This window comes from Aquarana catesbeiana, linkage group LG12 (assembly GCF_042186555.1).
Source record: "Aquarana catesbeiana isolate 2022-GZ linkage group LG12, ASM4218655v1, whole genome shotgun sequence".
Lineage (NCBI taxonomy): Eukaryota > Metazoa > Chordata > Amphibia > Anura > Ranidae > Aquarana > Aquarana catesbeiana.
Window position 1 is genome coordinate 20,036,626 of NC_133335.1, and position 19,717 is coordinate 20,056,342.

General features: G+C 44.7%; 1 protein-coding gene across 3 annotated transcripts in view; it reads right to left on the reverse strand.

Annotated features, from left to right (window-relative positions):
• The window catches only part of CSNK2A1 (casein kinase 2 alpha 1), a 44,809-nt gene extending 26,461 nt beyond the window's left edge, over window positions 1-18,348 (reverse strand). For all 3 annotated transcript variants that reach the window (XM_073607340.1, XM_073607339.1, XM_073607341.1), the window contains exon 1: window positions 18,218-18,348. The gene's annotated coding sequence lies outside the window, so the exon portion shown is untranslated. The remainder of the gene's footprint in view (window positions 1-18,217) is intronic.
• Between the last annotated feature and the right edge of the window lie 1,369 nt (window positions 18,349-19,717).

Sequence of the window (19,717 nt, forward strand, 5' to 3'; positions counted from 1 at the left end):
ACACAGAAAAGTAGAGCAGGAACCCTTTTTCAGAGTTGCAATGGTTTGATTGGTTCCATTGCTGAAAATAGGGTGCGACTTGTCATGTGATTTTGAACTGTCAAATTGCATGCCAAATCACATTGGAGTGAACGAGGGCAGAATGTGAACCCGTTTATCAACTTAAAATACATCTACTTGCACTAGCGCTGCACGGTTAAATCGTTAAGAAATGAGATCGAGATTTCCTCCCCAGAACCCCCCCCCATCTTAAAGCATTCTCCCAATTCTTTCTATTCAGAGAATTCTGTGCTGAAGCTGACAGCTGTCAAAAAAAAAAAAAAAAAAAAGGCAGTCTGACAAGTATCACAACATTCCTCAGCTGCTGAGCCAACTATAAAAATTGTAGGGCTGAAACAACTAATCGATTAATCGACAACTAATCGATTACTATTTTCATAATCGATTAATCGGCCAGTAACATAACGGGGTTCAAAATAATATTAGCCCTTTATAGTACAAAGAGAAAATAATCGCTACTGTAAATATTACTTTCACAGTTCTACAGTAAAAAAAATGAACCCCTTACAGTAGTGATTATTTGCTTTTTTTGTACTATAAAGGGCTCATTTTAGTTTTTTTTAACCCCCATTATGTTACTAAACACCTTAGACCTGGTTCACATCGTTGTGTTTTTTGGTGCTTTTTGCAGAAACACACTACAGTTCATTTAACATGGTTTCCTATGGGACACGTTCACAACTATGCTTTTTTTCAACTGCTGCGTATTTGGAAAGGGTCAGGGACTTTTTTTTTTAAATGCAAAACGGTGCTTTTTTTGGTTCAATATACTTCAGTGGAGAAGCTGCAGAAAAGCATGTATTGCGTTTTTGCAGCAATTTGTATTTTTTAATTTTTTAACAACAAATTGGCCAAAAAACTATATCTCCTCTAATAGTATATATACAGTATATCTCCTCTGTCTTATTCTCAGAGTGGATTCAATATTTTGCTCCCTAACCATATAGTTGGTTGTTTATATTTAGCACCGCATAGAGATATTCAAGAATAAATTGCTTTTTTTTTTAAAAAAAAAAACTTTACATATTAACTAACTTATACACCACACTTCCTTTTTAAGGTTATCAACCGATTAATCGAAACAATAAACGACCAACTAATCGATTATGAAAATAATCGTTCGTTGCAGCCCTAAAAAATTGTAACGTTTTGTTCTTTAGATCAAAGGAATGAACATTGTTCTATAAACGAAGGAAGTTTAACCACTTAAAGACTAAACCTTTTTCTGACACTTGGTTTCAAGTTAAAATCAGTTTTGTTTTTTTGCTAGAAAATTACTTAGAACCCCCCCCCCCCCAAAAAAAAAAAAAAAAAAAAAATATATATCTATATATATCTATATAGATATATATCTATATATATCTATATAGATATATAGATATATATCTATATAGATATATATAGATATATCTCTCTCTCTCTCTCTCTCTCTCTCTCTCTCTCTATCTCTCTCTCTCTATCTCTCTATCTCTCTATCTCTATCTCTATCTCTATCTCTATCTCTCTATCTCTCTATCTATCTATATATATAGATATAGATATATATTAGCAGAGACCCTAGAGCAGGGATATGCAATTAGTGGACCTCCAGCTGTTGCAAAACTACAAGTCCCATCATGCCTCTGCCTCTGGGTGTCATGCTTGTGGCTGTCAGAGTCTTGCTATGCCTCCTGGGACTTGTAGTTCTGCAACAGCTGGAGGTCCGCTAATTGCATATCCCTGCCCTAGAGAATAAAAATGGTGGTTGTTGCAATATTTTATGTGTCACTGTATTTGCGCAGCAGGCTTTCAACTGCAATTTTTTTTTGAAAAAAATACACTTTAATGAAAAAACAAAACAGTAAAGTTGCCCAATTTTTGTTTTGTATAATGTGAAAGATGATGTTGCGCCGCGAGAATCATGATCTTTATTCTAAGCAAAAAAAAAAATGTTTTGGAATCGTGCAGCTCTAATGTGAAGCGGGTTTCCAACTTAAAATACTTTTACTTGCACTTTCAAAAGAGAAGTCCAACTGGAGAAAGCTGCATAGATAAAAGCACTTTAGGGAGATTAAGAAAGTCAAAGACAACAAAAAAGCCAAACATCACGCACACAGCAGGAACAAGGCGGTCCTTCTTCGGGCGCACAATGCAGGCACTTCAGAAAACAACAAGTCATTGTAGCACATATGTAAATACAAGAGATTCTCCTGCTAGTGGTCACACTGAGAGGTCACCAAGCTGTCAGTGCTCTACAGATTCCCCGATCAAAGTTCCTCCAGATTTCTTGCACTGCAGCAAAGTGAGGCCACCCTGATCAGGTTGGTAGGAAGGAAAGCCGGGTGAAGTTCCACGGATTGCACGGAACCAGCGTCCTCTTATAATAATAAACCTCACCTCCGGCCTCCACCTTTAATCTTGCACAGTCATCCAGACTCCTCTGCTTTACTGGACACAACGAGCTTCTCACAATGTGCATTAGAAGCTGCACAAAGTCAGATCCAACCTGCCTCATGTTCTGGCTGGAGGACACACAGCATCTTCTAGCCCTTTCCTCCACAGCCTGTCTCAGGGCTGCCCCTTTCATTTATTCATTTCAGTTCTTTCAATCGAGGAGGCTCAGCATCTTTTTTTTTTTTTTTATTCACTCAGCGGGTTGAATAAATGTTTTTTTTTTTTTTTGTTTTTTTTTAATAAAATAAGAGCACTGACTCAATTGCCCCATGCACACATTCGATGAGGTTGGGGGGGATCCTCCCCACTGTGTCATTGTATTCTGATAGGAATACACAGATACACTCTAGCCTGTGCTAAACTGTGTATCAGCACAGATCAGCACTGTAGCCAGATCAAGCAAAAATATTCTGACAGAAGATGATTTGTAAACAGAAAACTGATAATTCAGCCGGTCCCTGCCGACACGACCAGCATACAGGCCGGTACACCCGGGTTACCAGAAACCAGCTGACATTCCGCCAGTGTGTACATCTGCCTCTCCGGCTTCTGTGTATAGGGCATGCCGGAAAACCAGCATCCGATTAGCACTACAGCCAATGGCGGTGGGTTCTGTCCCTGGTCCCCCTACCAGAGCACAGTGGGGAGAATGCTGTACTAACATTGCATATTTAGTGCAGCAATCGCCTCGGTTTTATTTTGCTCTGCCTGCTGGGTTGAAGAAAAAAAAAAAAAAAAAACCCACCACACACGCACAGACACACACACACACACACACACACTTCTTACAGTGTATACCAGGCTAAAGACAGGAATTGAACGAAAACATTGTCATTCCCCTTGTGAGGAAAGTGCCAGGAAGGGAGAAAAGTGTCGCCTAAAATAATGGAAAATGTAGGGTACTGACATGTTTAACCACTTAAATGACCAGGCCTATTTTTCAGACTTTGTGTTTTACAAGTTAAAATCATTTTTTTTTTTTTTGCTAGAAAATTACTTAGAATCCCCAAACATTATATCATTTTTTTTTTTCAGACACCCTAGAGAATAAAATGGCGGTCGTTGCAATACTTTATGTCACACTGTATTTGCGCAGCGGTCTTACAAGTGCAATTTTTTGGGGAAAAAAAAAACCCCACTTTTTTAAATTAAAAAATAAAACAGTAAAAGTTAGCCAAATTTTTTTTTTTTTTTTAATATCGTGAAAGAATGTTACGCCGAATAAATTGATACCCAACATGTCACGCTTCAAATATGCGACAAACTTTTACCCTTAAAAATCTCCATAGGCGACGTTTAAAAATTTCTACAGTTTTGAGTTACAGAGGAGGTCTAGGGCTAGAATTATTGCTCTCCCTCTAACGATATCTCACATGTGTGGTTTGAACACTGTTTTCAGATGTAGGGGCAGCTTACGTATGCGTTCGCTTCTGCGTGCGAGCTTGGCGGGACGGGGTGCTTTAATTTTTTTTTTTTTCTTATTTTACTTTTATTTTGTCGCTGTCCTTTTAAAAATAAATTTTGGGTCACTTTTGGGGAAAAAAAAAAAAATACATGACAGGACCTCTTAAATGTGAGATCTGGGGTCAGAAAGACCTCAGATCTCATATTTACACTAAAATGTAATTAAAAAAAAAAAGGAAATATAATTTTTTGGGCAAAAAATTGAATAATTTCCCCTTTAAGATCAATAGGCAACGTTTGATGGCACTTCCGCCATCCAATGGTGTGGAGCCGAGTAGGGGCCATCTTTCCCTTACTCGGCTCCATGTCCTTAAGGGAAGAGGACCCAATAATCCCCGCCGCTACAGGTAAGCGGCGGAGACCACCGAAGCACGGCAGCCAGGAGACCACCGAAGCACGGCGGCCCTCTCCCGACCCCCCCCCCCATAAAACTGATCTTGCGGCGAATCCACCGCAGAGACAGTGTTTCTTAAAAAGAGGACCACCCGCTGATGAAGAGGATACCGGGGTATGGCAGTTCACTACCACTATATCAATGGTATTCGTCTTCAAACAGCCGACGTACAACGACAGCGGGCGGTCTAAGTGGTTAAAGGGGTTGTAAAGGCAGGTTATGTTAATACATTCTATGCATCAAGATATAAAGCCTTCGGTGTGCAGCAGCCCCCCTAACACTTACCTGAGCCTCATCTCTGTCCAGCGAAGTCCACAAGTCCCTGGCCGTCCTAGACTCTCCCTCCCGATTGGCTGAGACACAGCAGCAGCGCCATTGGCTCCCGCTGCAGTCAAACAATCAGGGGAGAGAGAGGGGGCGGGCCAGGCTGCAGCTCTGTGTCTGAATTGATACACGGAGCCGCAGCTAGGCTCAGGTCCCCCCATAGCAAGCTGCTTGCTCTGAGGGGAGGAGCCAGGAACACAGAAGAGGGACCCAAGAAGAGGAGGATCCGGGCTGCTCTGTGCAAATCCAGTGCAACAGAGCAGGAAAGCATAACATTTTTTTTTTTTTTTTTTCCTTTAAAAACAACAAACGAGACTTTAGGCTTTCTGTGCCATCTCTGCACCCCAAACCTCTTAAATGGACAACGGAACAGCATCATAGGGGAAGAGCACCGCCAGCCCCCCCGGGTGCCTCTATCTGCTATCAGTATTTGCTCTATGGGTGGCCAGGAGTAAACAGATTCCAGTGTCCATTTACACCCAGCTACCTCCAATCTGCTCCACCTAAAAAGAACAGGACGAGACCCCCCCCCCCCCCCCTTTAGCAGGGTTGATTGTACCAGAAGGTAGGCAGGCGGGTTTATACAGACACAAGTCCATCTACACCTGCCCGTCCATAGAGATTAATAGACCTTCCGATCAGCCTGGATTTGAAAGGGGCCTTAAATGGATCATAACTGTTGTTCTTCTGATACAAAGAAACATTGATGCTCTTTACTCCAACAAGCACCTAAAGGCTAAATATAGTGCTACAAATCTTGACATTGTTAGAGGAAAACAATAGAGTAATAACCAAACATTTCTATCCAGGTCAATGTTTACAGCAATGGAGGTGCACAAAGCCTTCTTCAGTCTGACAATCTAGTACAACTGGATTGTAAAGCTATTAAAAAGCACAAAATACAACAATAAGTACCTGACTTCAGTGTCTATAAACTCATAGAAATTAGCACGGTCACACCTGTGTTGAGGGAACTTCTAATTGTATATTAATGCATGTAATGATTTTTTCCCTAGTCACTTTTCAGAAAAAAATAATTTACCTAGAATCCAACCAAAAACTGTAAATGCATGTACATGTGTCTAAATCTGCTTTAAAGCGATTGTAAAGTCAGAAGGCTTTTTTTTATCTTAATGCATTCTATGCATTAAGATACAAAAAAAACCTTCTGTGTGTAGCAGCCTCCCCTAATACTTACCTGAGCTCCTTCTATATCCAGCGATGTTGTAGGAGTGTCTCGGCTGCCCGGGACTCTCCTCATTGGCCGAGACTTCTATATCCAGCGATGTTGTAGGAGTGTCTCGGCTGCCCGGGACTCTCCTCATTGGCCGAGACAGCAGCATGGCACCATTGGCTCCCACTGCTGTCAAAGTTAGATAGCCAATAAGGAGAGAAAGGGGGGCGGGGGGCCAGGGCTCTGTCTGCATGGACACAGGGGGGGGCTGCAGCTCGGCTCGAGGGCCCCCATAGCAAGCTGCTTGCTGTGGGGGCACTTAACAAGAGGGAGGGGCCGGGAGAGCCAAAGAGGGAGCCGAGAAGAGGAGGATCCGGGCTGCTCTGACCACTACCATTACACAGAGCAGGCAAGTATAACAGGTTTTTTTTTTTTTTTTTTAACTTGGGGGGAATTGCACTTTATGCGACTTCACCTGCTGCCATGAACACGTGTATTAACCACTTAAAGCAGAGTTCCACCCAAAAGTGGAATTTATGCTCATTTGTCTCCCCCCCCCCTCCGGTGCCACAATTAGCACCTTTTGGGGGGAGGGGGGACAGGATATCCTATTCCCAATTCCATGAGTCCGGGCCACGCCCCTTGACACCACCGCAGGGCTCCCTCCTCCTCTCCCTGTCGCCGGGCCAGGAGAGAGGAGCGGAGCCTCGTTCATGCACAGTGGGGTTCCCGGCGTGAAGCCACAAGGCTACTGCCAGGTACCCTTTCCCGCAATGGCGCAGGTAGCACCCGACAGCTGATGGAAACATCAGCTGCAGTGCCGACATCGCATTTTTTTTTCTTTTTCTGGGGGGGGCGGAACACCGCTTTAAGGACTGAGTCTCTTTTTGACAGTTGTTTACAAGTTAAAATTAGTTTGACTTAAAAAAAAAATAATAGGAACGATAGCTCAATTTTTTTTTTTTTTTATATTGTGAAAGATAATGTTACGCAGAGTAAATTGATACCCAACATGTCACGCTTCAAAATTGCGCCCGCTCGTGGAATGGCGACCAAACGTTGACCCTTAAAAAATCTCCATAGGTGACGTTTAAAAAAGGTCTACAGGTTTCCAGTTTTAAGTTACAAAGGAGGTCTAGGGCAAGAATTATTGCTCTCGCTCCGATGATCGTGGCGATACCTCCTATGTATAGTTTGACACCGTTTTTATATGCGGGCGCTACTCACATACGGTTTGCTTCTGCGCACTGTCCTTTTTGGGTCATTTTTTATTATTACAAGGAATGTAAACATCCCTTGTAAATAGAAAAAAAGCATGAGAGGACCTCTTAAATGTGAGATCTGGGGTCAAAAATACCTCAGATCTAACATTTACACTAAAATGCAATAAAAAAATAGAATAAAAAAGGAAATTATTTTTTTTTTTTTGCAAAAAAAAAAAAACACATTTCCCCTTTAGGACTATTGGGCGAAGAGACGTTGACGTCACTTCCACAATTCAATGTTATGGAGCCGAGCGGGGGCCATCTTTCCCTGACTCGGCTCCATGCCTGTCAGGTGGAAGGCCGCAATAGTCTCCGCCGCTTACCCGGAGCGTGGGCCCTCTCCCCACCCCGGATAAAAAGTGAAGTCATGGCGAATCCACCGCAGAGACCACTTTTATCTGAAAGATCGACGCTCGCTGTTGAAAATACCGGGGTCATGGCAGCTAGCTACTGCCATAACGTCAGTCAATGTACCGACGTACAAAGATGGCGATTTGAGCCATCGTAAAAAAAAAAAAAAAAAAAAAAAAAAAATTCTTCAAGAAGAGGGGTCTGTACAAAAACTGCATGCAGAATGGACCTCAATGTTTATATAGGTTATATAATGTTTATCAGCAAATGCTTATTTCTCCCAAATCAGTAAAATCACCCAAATCCGTAAAAGAAAAAAAAAAAAAAGTTTCAATTCTGAGCAAACCATACCTACCATAGCATTATATCAGCTATACATTTACAGTAAGCTTGTAACTAGCCAGCCTTTAAAGAGACTTCTTCCAGCAATTTCTCACTGTGAGCTGTGGTCTAAAGGCCGATCGTACCCTCCCCCTTTTTACATCCACACAAGAACAATCATTTCATTAAATATTTAAACATTAGGACTAATAGCACATGCAGGTCTGCCGCTCGCTGCACATGTAAAGAATATGCAAAAAACGTACAAGGAAATTCTGTATCATCCATACACTAGACTCAGCAAATGGGAATTTGTTATATAAATAGTGAACATCCCAACCTTTGCAATTTTTAAACACAAGAGGCAACAGAAAAAATTAAAATGACAGATTCGTATACAAGTTCAGGCTGCAAAAACATCTAAAAGCGATAAAGTGACCGAGGCGCTCCGGTCCATAGAAACCAGCTTACGGCCGAGACGGATGACCAAACAGAAGTCACCTCTTAATGAGGCGGCTGATTTATGAAAACTGGAACAAAAGAGGAAATGCTACACAAACCAATCAGAAGGTGTCATTTATCAAACATTGGATTGACTGCTTTGCTCCCCAGCAACCAGGCTTTGGAGAATTAAAAGTCTGACTGAAGATTGTAAAGTAAGAACTCCCACACCCCACCAAAGGTTTAAAGGAGAAGGTCACTTTTTCTTTTTCTAAATTCCAGCTCCCCAATGTACCAATATACCAGTAAATGTATCAGTTGCAAAAAAAAAAAAAAAAATATATATATATAAAATAAAAGCTCTCTCTGATATTCAGAACAAGGCCTTATCTTAGCCCTTGCTGTGTTTCTTAGAAAGCTTCAGAGACTTCCTGGTATAGATTGGGACATGAGAACCAGTAAGGCGTTTACCAGCTGACCCTCAATTGGCACACCCCCTGCACCCATCAACTAGGTGTACCCTGCATCCCTCCACATGTGCATGTCAATGTAAGCTGCTATGTTTGCACGGCATCCCTCCAAATGGGACGGGGGCCACGGGTTGGACACCCCTAATATAGTGCAAGGGTCTGCCTGGTTGGATACAAAGTGAATGGATAGATAGGTGGGGTCTCCTATTCTATAGCCTTGGTAGGCAGTTTATACAGATTGTATAGTGTAGGACCTTTATGCACCTAAAATAAAACTAGTCGCACTTTCAGTGCCATTAATTGTTAATGGCACCCCAAACGCTGAAGCAAAACAATTTTGACACTGAAAAAAACAAGTGAAAAATGCACAGTAAAAAAAAAATCCAACCTGCAACACGCCAAAATGTCCCATGAGCTACTTTGCCACGTGCAGCGCAGCCCATTGTAATCAACTGGTTTACTTATGTGTGTCACGGGAAAATGTGCCATAAAAAGTGCACTCCCGCTACACTAAAGCTGGATACACACTATACAATTTTCTGTAGATTTTCCCTTTAGATTTACCAAAACCATACAAGGTCAAACCCTAAAAGTTTCAATTGGTATGCAATCAGGCAGGCCCTTGCACTACATGGTTTTGGTAAATCTAAGGAAATTTTCTGTGCGGTTTGCCATGCGTTTGGAAACACACAGATGTGAATGGGGCCTCGTTTTTGTGTAAACATGCCAATTTCACTTTCAGGCCCCATTCACACCTAGTGTAGTGGGAGCGCACATTTTTTTTTTTTGGCTCGTTTTTCCTGCATCGTTGATGCCAATGGGCTGCCCTACACAAGGGCAAAGTAACTTATGTGACATTTTGGCATACTGCGGGTTGCACGTTTTTTTTTTTTTCTCCCCGGTGTTTTCGCTCGCTTTTCCATGTGGGAAAAAAAATGTGCGTTTGCTTCTGTGTTTGGTGCCAATTAATGGCACCAAAAGTGCAACTAGTTAATCTCAGGAGCATAAAGCTGGCTGTAAACTATACAATCAGATTGTACATTCTCTGTACAATCTCCTTTAGATTTACCAAAACTATATAATAGGACACCATCTATCCAATCTGCTTGCACTACATAGTTGATGGTAGATCAAAAGAAGATTGTACAGTGTATGATGAGCTTTACAGGACCCTTTTTTTCCATAACTACAGCTATCCACATAGGCTGTTATCTAGTTTTAGCGGCGCTTTACTGGTGCTGTGCAGGGCACTTAACCCCAAAGAAGGGGCTGCCTAAGCGCTGCCATTAATTTCAATGGCAGGGGTGGGTGGTGTAGGAGTGCTGTATACAGCGCTCCCGCACTGCCCCCCCAAAGACGCTGCTTGCAGGACTTCTTTTTCAATCCTGCCAGCGCACCTCCCCAGTGTGAAAGCACTCGGGATTTCATACTGGGGAGGGCTTGAGAGGCGCTTTTCAGGCGCTATTTTTAGCGCCAAAACGCTTGAAAAGCGCCTTTGGTGTGAAAGGGGTCTTAGTAAGAACGGTATTCACCGATTGCATTGGAAAAGCATGCAGCTGATAAGGGGTGGTAGTGATCTGCTGAAGTAGGAATGTAGATGATGCAAAGTGTGCACTAATGAGGTCAGCTGGTGAACTCCTTCCTGTGTCACGTCCCATTGGTTTGTCCAGGAAGTAAGAGATGCACCGAAATTTCAGCAGCCGAAAATGGCATTTTCGGCATTTCGCCGATAGTGAAAAAGGTGGTGATAATTTCGCCGAAAACGCACATGATTTTGCCGCAATCTTACTTTTTTTTTTATTGTGCTTATGGTGGTTTTCACAGATCATGTGACTCAAAAAAACGCATTAAAAACGTAACAGGTGTGTTATTGATGAGTCCTTGCTGCGTTTTCAATGCATTTCAACGGTGAGGTGCGTTTTGGCATGTTTTTTTTTTTAACGGACCAAAAATGCAGGATTTTTAACACCACAACGGAAGCGCCGGTGTGACGACTTGCATAGAAATTAAAGGGATGCATTTTTCTTGAGCTTTTCTTGCGCTAAAGATGCTGATAATGGCCGACAAATTCATTAAACCGCTTACAGACCAGCCGCTGTCCTACTACGGCAGGTCGGCTCGTTCCCCTCGAATCGCCATAGCTGTTCGTCGGCTCCTTTAAAAGACATCGCAGGCGCGTGCCCTCTGCACGGCGGGCAGAGGCGATGCTCGTGGCCGCGATGTCCGTCGGCCACCCGCGATCGCTCCACAGAGAACCAGAACGGGGATCTGTCAATGTAAAAAAAAATAAACAAAAAAAAAAAAAAAAAAACACAGATCCCCGTTCTGACAGGAGTGAAAGATCTGCTGTTCCTAGTGATCAGTTACAAGTGATCTCTCTGTACTCCCAGTCAGTCCCCTCCCCCCACAGTTAGACACGCCTCCCTAGGACAAATTTAACCCCTTGATTGCCCCCATGGTGTGAACCCATTCCCTGCCAGTGTCATCTATACAGTAAACAGTGCTTTTTTATAGCACTGATCGCTGCATTAATTAGTATCACTGGTCACCAATAAAGTGTCCGATCTGTCCGCCGCAATGTCGCAGTCCCACTACAAAAAAAAAAAAAAAAAAAAAAATCACTGATCGACATTACTAGTAAACATATTTTTTTAATAAAAATCCTATAAATATATGCCCTATTTTGTAGACATTATAACTTTTGTGCAAACCAATCAATATACGCTTATTGCGATTTTTTTATACCAAAAATACGTATAACACGTATTGGCCTAAACTGATGAAAAATATTGGGGATATTATAGCAAAAAAAAAATAAATAAATAAAAGTTTTTTTTTTTTTCAACATTGTTGGTCTTTTTGTTTATAGCACAAAAAAAAATATATATAAAAAAAAAAAAAAAAAAACGCACAGGTGATCAAATACCACCAAAAGAAAGCTCTATTTGTGTGTGCAGGGGGGAGGTGGAGAGAGGAAGCGGGACGTCAATTTAATCAGGGTACAGCGTTGCACAAGCGTCAAAGTAACACAGTGCTGTATTGCAAAAATGGCCTTGTCATTAAGGGTGAAAATCTTCCGGGGCTGAAGTGGTTAAATTTATGATGATATTTAAAAAAAATAAATGAATATATATATATATATATATATATATATATATATATATATATATATATACACACACACACACATACATATATTTTTTTAAAGATTTATACAAGTATATTTTTTTTTAGTTTCAGCCAAGTGCATCCTGAATGTTCGGTACCAAAATTTAATTTTTTTTTTTTCTTTTTTAATGGTTCTTGCGCAGCGGTTTTCAAGCACAAATTTGGAAAAAATATTACACTTTAATGAATTTTATTGCACACAAACACAATATAATACCCAATTTTTGGTAAAATATAAAGATGTTACGCCGAATAAATATATACCAAACACGTCACGCTTAAAAATTGCGCACACTCGTGGAAGGGCAACAAACTGTGGTACATCAAATGATCCATAGGCAACTCCTTTACAAGATACCAGTTTAGAGATACACAGGGGTCTGACACTAGAGTTATTGCTCTCTCTTGCAATGATCCCTCACATATGTACTGTGATCACCCCTTACATATGTGTACAGGACATACATATGGGGTTTTTTCTTTTTATATTAACTTTATTGCTATCGCATGGGATGAACAACATCCCATGTAACAAGCATGGGCCGTGACAGGTTCTCTTTATGGAAAGACCTGGGGTCTATTACACCCCAAATCTCTCCTCTGGCCTCCAATGCAGCCGATCACACACAGATCAGTCCAATCGGCTGCTTTTAAACAAAGAGGCGGAACCGGAAGTGATGAAATTCTTATCTCTTCCTCTGTCGGAGATCACAGAGGGAGCTTCTCTGTTTGTAGTGACACCTTATCACTCCCAGGCTCCACGATCGGACGGCAGAGCCAGAGAAAGGTGGCGGCCACCCGCAGAAGTGATATGGTGGCTGTTCAGCCACTTGAATCGCTTCTGCATTAGAGGGAATCCTCGACTGCAAATTTTACCGGGATGATGCCTGCAGGCTCCTTCTGCGCTCTAGACTGGATCCTGCAGAGTATTGTTTTGGGCGCTCCGCTGGTTGTAGCCACTCTGATGTCATCAAGTACAAGGCAGAACCAAAAGCCCTGCATTGTTCTCAAAGACGTTAAGGGCTTGCCTATGAACCAGAGGATCAGGGGAAAGGAGAGTGCCGACCGTGGGAGGTAGATAGGGATAAGGAAAAGTCCTTCTTACTTGTACCCTAAGCATAAACAAGCATCCTTTTGGAGCAGGTTACACATTACACCGATATTTAGGGTGTCAACCTTAGGCATGCTCCAACCCATCAAGACCCCTTTCACACTGGGGCTGCGGCTGAGTTAGCAGGGCGCTTTTATTCACAAAGATGAGGTTAAAAGCACACGTGTTGCGGAGCTTCGCTTTTCAGGCGCTGACCATTCATTTCAATGGGCAGGGGCGTTTTGGGAGTGCTAAATACAGCGCTTCCAAACCGCCCCAAAGATGCTGCTTGCAGGACTTTTCCTAACGTCCCCCCACAAGCGCACCGCCCCAGTTTGAAAAGCCACACTGAAATCAATAGGAGGCGGTTTTCAGGCGCTATTTCTAGCACTAAAACGCCTCAGTGTGAAAGGGGACTAAAGCCGAGTTCCACGAAATTTTGTGTTTATTAAAAAAGTCAGCAGCTACAAAAAAACAAAACAAAACAAAAAAAAAACAAAACAAATAAACGTACTGCTGACTTGTAATAGCCATTAACCTGTCCCTCTCCGCCATCACAAGTTTTGGCACCCGGCTTTGACAGCTTGCGGCCTCACAGCCACGCGCACATGCGCTAGCCGCGCCTCCTCAATGGCCGGGCAATCCTCTGGGGCCTGTGATGTATCCCAGAAGACAGCAGAGAAGGAGGGGGGGGGGGGGGGGGGGAGAGATTTCCTGCTTGAGTCGCCTAGGCGGCCCGAACGGAAGGTGGAGCAGGTACCTGTCAAAACTAGGTACTCACTCCCCCCTCCCAAAAAAAAAAATAAAAAAAATAATGACATGCCAAATGTGGCATAGGAGGGGGAGAGGAGTCCTTGAAGCGGAACTTCCACTTTTGGGGGGGGGATACTCCACTTTAATGACCTGTGGACCACGACATCGAAAATCCAATCAGTGCAGCAGCTACCAATACAAGGAGCACAAATCTCCCAGGGCTAGATTACAACTAGAGGCAGCACTTCCTCTGATTATTATTATTATACAGGATTTATATAGTGCCAACACTTTACAATAAAAAAGGGGGGGCAGTACAATTACAATACAACTCAATACAGAAGAAATAGGAGGGCAGCACTTCCTCTGATTATATTGTGATCCGATACAAAGTAACAATTTCTTGTACAAAAATAAAAAAAAAATATTGTAGAACTTCAAAACAGATAAAATTGTATGAACTGTATCTATGTTTTTTGTTTGTTATACAAGAAATTGTTACTTTGTATCAGATCACAATATAATCAGAGGAAGTGCTGCCCTCCTATTTCTTCTCTATTGAGTTGTATTGTAATTGTACTGCCCCCCTCTTTTTATGTGGCAGATGGCTTGTAGTACACAATGAGCAGTGATGGTGGAGAGGAGCACAAGCCCTGCAGCTTCCAAACTGACAGCCATACAGAGGAACGGGCTGGAGGACTTGTCTGCAGGAGCCCGATATTGCACCCCGGATCCACAATCAATCAACATAGACCAACACAACACTCAATGCTTGTAGCTCTCCGACTACCAGACAGTGTGCTTGGGTCCGGTAACCCTTAGGCCCCTTTCACACGAGGCGGGCTCCGTTTCTACGGAGCCCGCCTCTGTCCGCCGGCTCAGCGGGAGATCTCTCCGTTGATCTCCGCTGAGCCGGCGGATGACAGGTCCCTCTCTGCTCACTGAGCGGGGAGGGGCTTGTCAGGCACCGCTGCCGCCTATGGAGGGATCGGACGAAAACGGACAGCGTGTCCGTTTTCGTCAGATCTCACCCGATCCGATAGCGACGGATCTGGACGTAGAGCCATACGTCTGCTTTTAGCGGATCGGACGGGGTCGGATGTCAGCGGACATGTCTCCGCTGACATCCGACGCTCCATAGGCTAACATGGATCGCCCGTTCAGGTCCGCCGTCAAAACCGACAGGCGGACCTGAACGGTCCGATCGTGTGAAAGGGGCCTTAGACCCCTTTCACACTGGGGGCGTGGCAGTGCTAAAATGTTTAAGCAGCGCTTTAAACCCCAGAAAAGGGGGTTAAGCTCCCGTGTTGCAGCGCTTTTCAGGCACTTCGGAAACGCTGCCCATTCATTTCAATGGGCAGGGGTGTTTTGGGAGCGCTGTATACAGAGCTCCCAAACCACTCCAAAGATGCTGCTTACAGGACTTTTCCTGAACGTCCCCCAAGTGCACTGCCCCGGTGTGAAAGCGCCCATTGTAATAAATGGGAGGCAGTTTTCAGGCGCAACTTTGGTAAGAGAAACGGACACTGTCGCTGCAGAATTCCAGGGTTTGTGTGTTACGGTATTTGCGCAATTTTTCAAAAGCATTTTGGGAAAAAAATATATAAAACAGAAAAAAAAAAAAAAAACCTAAAAAAGGAGGTCCATTTCCAAAAATGCAGGTTGCATCGGGTTCTCCTGCCTCAAAACAGTCACTAACCGAGATATACAGAAATAAGGAGTCCCAGTTTTGCATCAAACTGCTAGTGCAGAAAATAGTGAAAGATATCGGTCAGCAGGACTGCCAGACCAACAGCATTTTCTGAAATAGGTCAGCAAATTGCAACTATATATATTTATAAAGTTGTATTATGTTCAACTTAAATCATTAAATTAATTAAAATTAAAATCATAAAGTTAAATTAATTTTTTTTGTCGGCCATCATCAGCACCTTTTGAAGCGGTGTTAAAAATCCTGTTTGCTGCATTTTTGTTGCAGATTTGGCATATCGCACCAAAAATGCAGCTCCCTATTGAAAACGCAGCAACACCACATCAAAAATGCACCAGCGTTCAATTTTTTATTCTTTTTTTGAGTCACATGACCTATGAAAAACACCATAAGTAATGTAAAATCCATTGATGTGCAGATAAGTGGAGCTTCCCCTTATGGGTGGAACTCCGCTTTAAAATCTGCAATACTGATATTTTCTGTAAAATGCAATATGGCAACCTGGAGGTGGTATACAAATGGTGTACAGAACACGCCCCCCCCCCCCCCCCGATACGTCACTTCCTGCTTGTGTGATTGGCTCAATGATTTTCCCAGACATCTGCACTAAGATACAAGTCAGATATTGGGCATCCCCTGCAACAGAAATGTCTTTTTCCGTGAGATACTCAGAGAAATCATGTCTAAAGGGATGCACACTATGCCACGTTCCTTATTAGAGCACTGCAAGTGCAGCCACTGATTGATAATTATCAAGTCCCTCCCATTCACATTGCCATAATCAGCTTTTTCTCTAGAGCAGAAATAGGTAGGAATCGGCAACAAAGTTTGGTAAAATCCCTTCATTGTACAGAGATCACCCAGAAGGGGGAACTTTTTTTTTTTTTTTTTTTATCAACAAAAAGTGGAGTTACGTTTTAAATGTAACACAGATGATAAAAAAAAAATACCCCAGTGCATTCTGGAGGAGCAGCAGCATTACAGCTGTGAAAGCGGCTAAACGCTGTAAAGCAGTGGTCATCAACTCCTGTCCTCAGGACCCACTAACAGGCCAGGTTTGCAAGATAGCTGAAATACATCACAGGTGATATCATTTGCTGCTCAGTGATTGCAGTATTCTAGTCTGCATCTCCCCAAGGTAATACATAAAACCTGGCCTGTTAGTGGGCCCTGAGGACGGGGGTTGATGACCACTGCTGTAAACCACAATGCGTCCTACTGGCGGCCCTCCAGCTGTTGCAGAACTACAAATCCCACCAGGCCTTGCAAGGCTGACAAGTTACAAGCGCGACTCCCACAGGAGGCAGAGGGATGATGAGACTTGTAGTGCCGCCAGTTTTGACACCCCTGCGCGTTAAGAGTTTTTTTTTTGGTAAGCTGTAGTAATTTAGGAGTGGAAAATAAAAGAGGGCAGGGAAATGCTGCTAAATCGCACATTACCGCCAATGCAAAACGCTTCCAAAGCCCAGGTTCACACTATAGAGACCACAGACATTGCAGGCGATTCGCACCCGCGCTGCCGTGCAGGCGAGGTCTGTGCAACGCAAGTACAGCCATATAGTTTGTGTGGCTGAACTCGCATTGGATTCGCATGAAAAAAAAAAAAAAAAACACACAAAAAACAAAAAAACAAAGGGCACAGGTACTTTTTTTTTTTTGTTCCTCCTGCACTGGAATCGGATCACACGGGTGTTCTCACTTGTGTTATCCGAATCCACCTGTTGGCACTGCGATCTGTGAACCGATTTGGTGGGGTGTCATTAACATTCTGCGGACACCCACAGCGGTTCGCAGAGGGCAGAGGGCAGCGTCAGCTGCCTGTGCGGGGGGGAGATGTGATGCGGGGAATCGGCGCTGGAATCGCACTGGTTCCCACATTACATTATGGGCTAAAAGCGCCTTTCTGCAACCGCTTTTTTTTGGGGGGGGGGGGGGGGCGTCTGTACTGGCTTCACAGCTCGAGGCCTAAATATACACAGGCCAGTGATGGTGAACCTTGGCACCCCAGATGTTTTGGAACTACATTTCCCATGATCCTCATGCACTCCGCAGTGTAGTGGAGCATCATGGGAAATGTAGTTCCAACACATCTGGGGTGCCAAGGTTCACCATCACTGATATAGACGGTGGACCCCTCCCCCCCCCTTCTGTAGACGTATTCCAGCGTCTGCAGGGGTCTCCACACTACGACCCTTCACTGGTTCAGGAACTACAACTCCCATCATGCCTCGTCATCTCAGGGTTCTCCAATGCCTCATGGGACGTGTAGTTCCGCACCAGCTGGGAGGGAGCGTCCACCATGGGGCCTGAGGACCCCGAGCGCCGCGGCGGCTTTCGACCATGTGACCACTGCGGGAGCCAATCGCAGCGCTCACGTGATGGGGAGGCCACGCCAACTCGCAGGCGTTAAAGGGGCCACTTAAAGGGCCACGTACCGGGTTTAAAATAAAGGGGTGTCTGGATTTGGGGTGAGGAGCTCCATTCACACCCCAGCAGGCTCAGCAGTGCAGGACACACATCTCCCTCTATAATAATAATCATCTATAGAAAACTCCAATCATAGAGGAGGATCTATACCGATCCTTACCCCACCGATGGCCGGTACCGCACCTTATCACACCCGGATCACCCGAACATTCCTACACCCGTCCCGGCTCCCTCCTCCTCCTCCCCCCACATACCCGGAGATGGCGGGTCACCGGTGGAGCCCGAACCCCGCCCTCTACCGGGCGCCCCCCTTTTCCCTCCTCCTCCCCTCCCCCCGAGATATCACCCGAGCCCGGCTCAGCCGGTCGCACCTGCTCTTCCCGCTCCCCGCGGCCGCCGCTCCCGCCGGGATCACACAGACAATATGGCGGAGACACACGGCCGCCAGCCGCAGGGACCACAGCGAGGCTGACCGGAAGCGGAAACACACTCGGCTCGCTGCGGTGGGCGATTCCGGGCGCCATCTTGTGGTTGGCGGGGGGAGGGGGAGGGGGGAAAAAAAGGGAGGGAGCCGCTCACCGCCAACCCCCTCTCTCTCTCCGGTGAGGGCTTGGATAATGACTAAGCCCCGGAGGAGATTACAATCCCGGGGGCACGGGGGTTGCCGGGATATCCGCCGGCTGACTAAGCAAAAAAAAAAAAAAAAAAAAAAAAAAAAAAAGGGCCAACCGCAACATGGCGCCGGAGGGCGATTCACGCATGCGCGGTGCCTTTGCGGGGAGCTGCGGGGCATTCTGGGATATGTAGTTGATGGAGGCAATAAAATATATTTATTTCTGGCAAACGTGGCCAGATTATGGAGCTTAATTGTGAAATAAAGAGGAAGGTGTGAGATGTGGGTGTCCTGTGTATGTATGGGGGGGGCTCCCATTATTTAGGGTCCCCCCTGGCTGCTGTGTACCAGTATGACCAGTATAGACAGGAGCAGGCTCGGGGTAATAAAGATTCAAAGGTGGGAACCCTCAGGCCTCATTCATACCCGGGTGACGCGCTCATGTGCGTTCTGGTTGGCACGTTTGTTACACGGCGGCATGTGGTGCCATTAACGAAGCAGCGAGCAGGCAGCCAATGTCTCTTCTGCAATAAACTGCTCCAATCTGTCTGCCCCGGTGTCCTCTCCAGAGCATGCGCGGCTCAGCTTACAGCGCCGTGCCCGTCTCTTGAGTCCCGGGATGACCGGTCCCTCCGCATGCACAGGAGAGGGACATCATCCTGGCTAATGAAGAGGCCCGGAGAATGGCATTTGGGAAAAGATGCCGGCGAGGGACCTTTGGATAGGTGACTGTTCACCCTTTAGTTCCACTTTAACCTCTTCCCGACCGCGCTATAGACCGATGACGGCAACAATGGAGTCTCACCTTTCCGGGAGGGCGTCCATTGATGTCCTTCTGTGATCACACTTCCTGCGTGCCGCCTGCGATACGCATCTGCAGAGATCTGTGATCGCTGATGGGCATCAGTGCTGCTATCACTGCCCATCAGTGCTGTATATCAGTGATGCCTATCAGTGCTGCCTGTCAGTGCCCGTCAGTGCTGTATATCAGTGCTGCCTATCAGTGCTGCCTGTCAGTGCTCCTCAGTGCTGTATATCAGTGCTGCCTATCAGTGCTGCCTGTCAGTGCCCCTCAGTGCTGTATATCAGTGCTGCCTGTCAGTGCCCGTCAGTGCTGTATATCAGTGATGCCTATCAGTGCCCCTCAGTGCTGTATATCAGTGATGCCTATCAGTGCCCCTCAGTGCTGTATATCAGTGATGCCTATCAGTGCCCCTCAGTGCTGTATATCAGTGATGCCTATCAGTGCTGCCTGTCA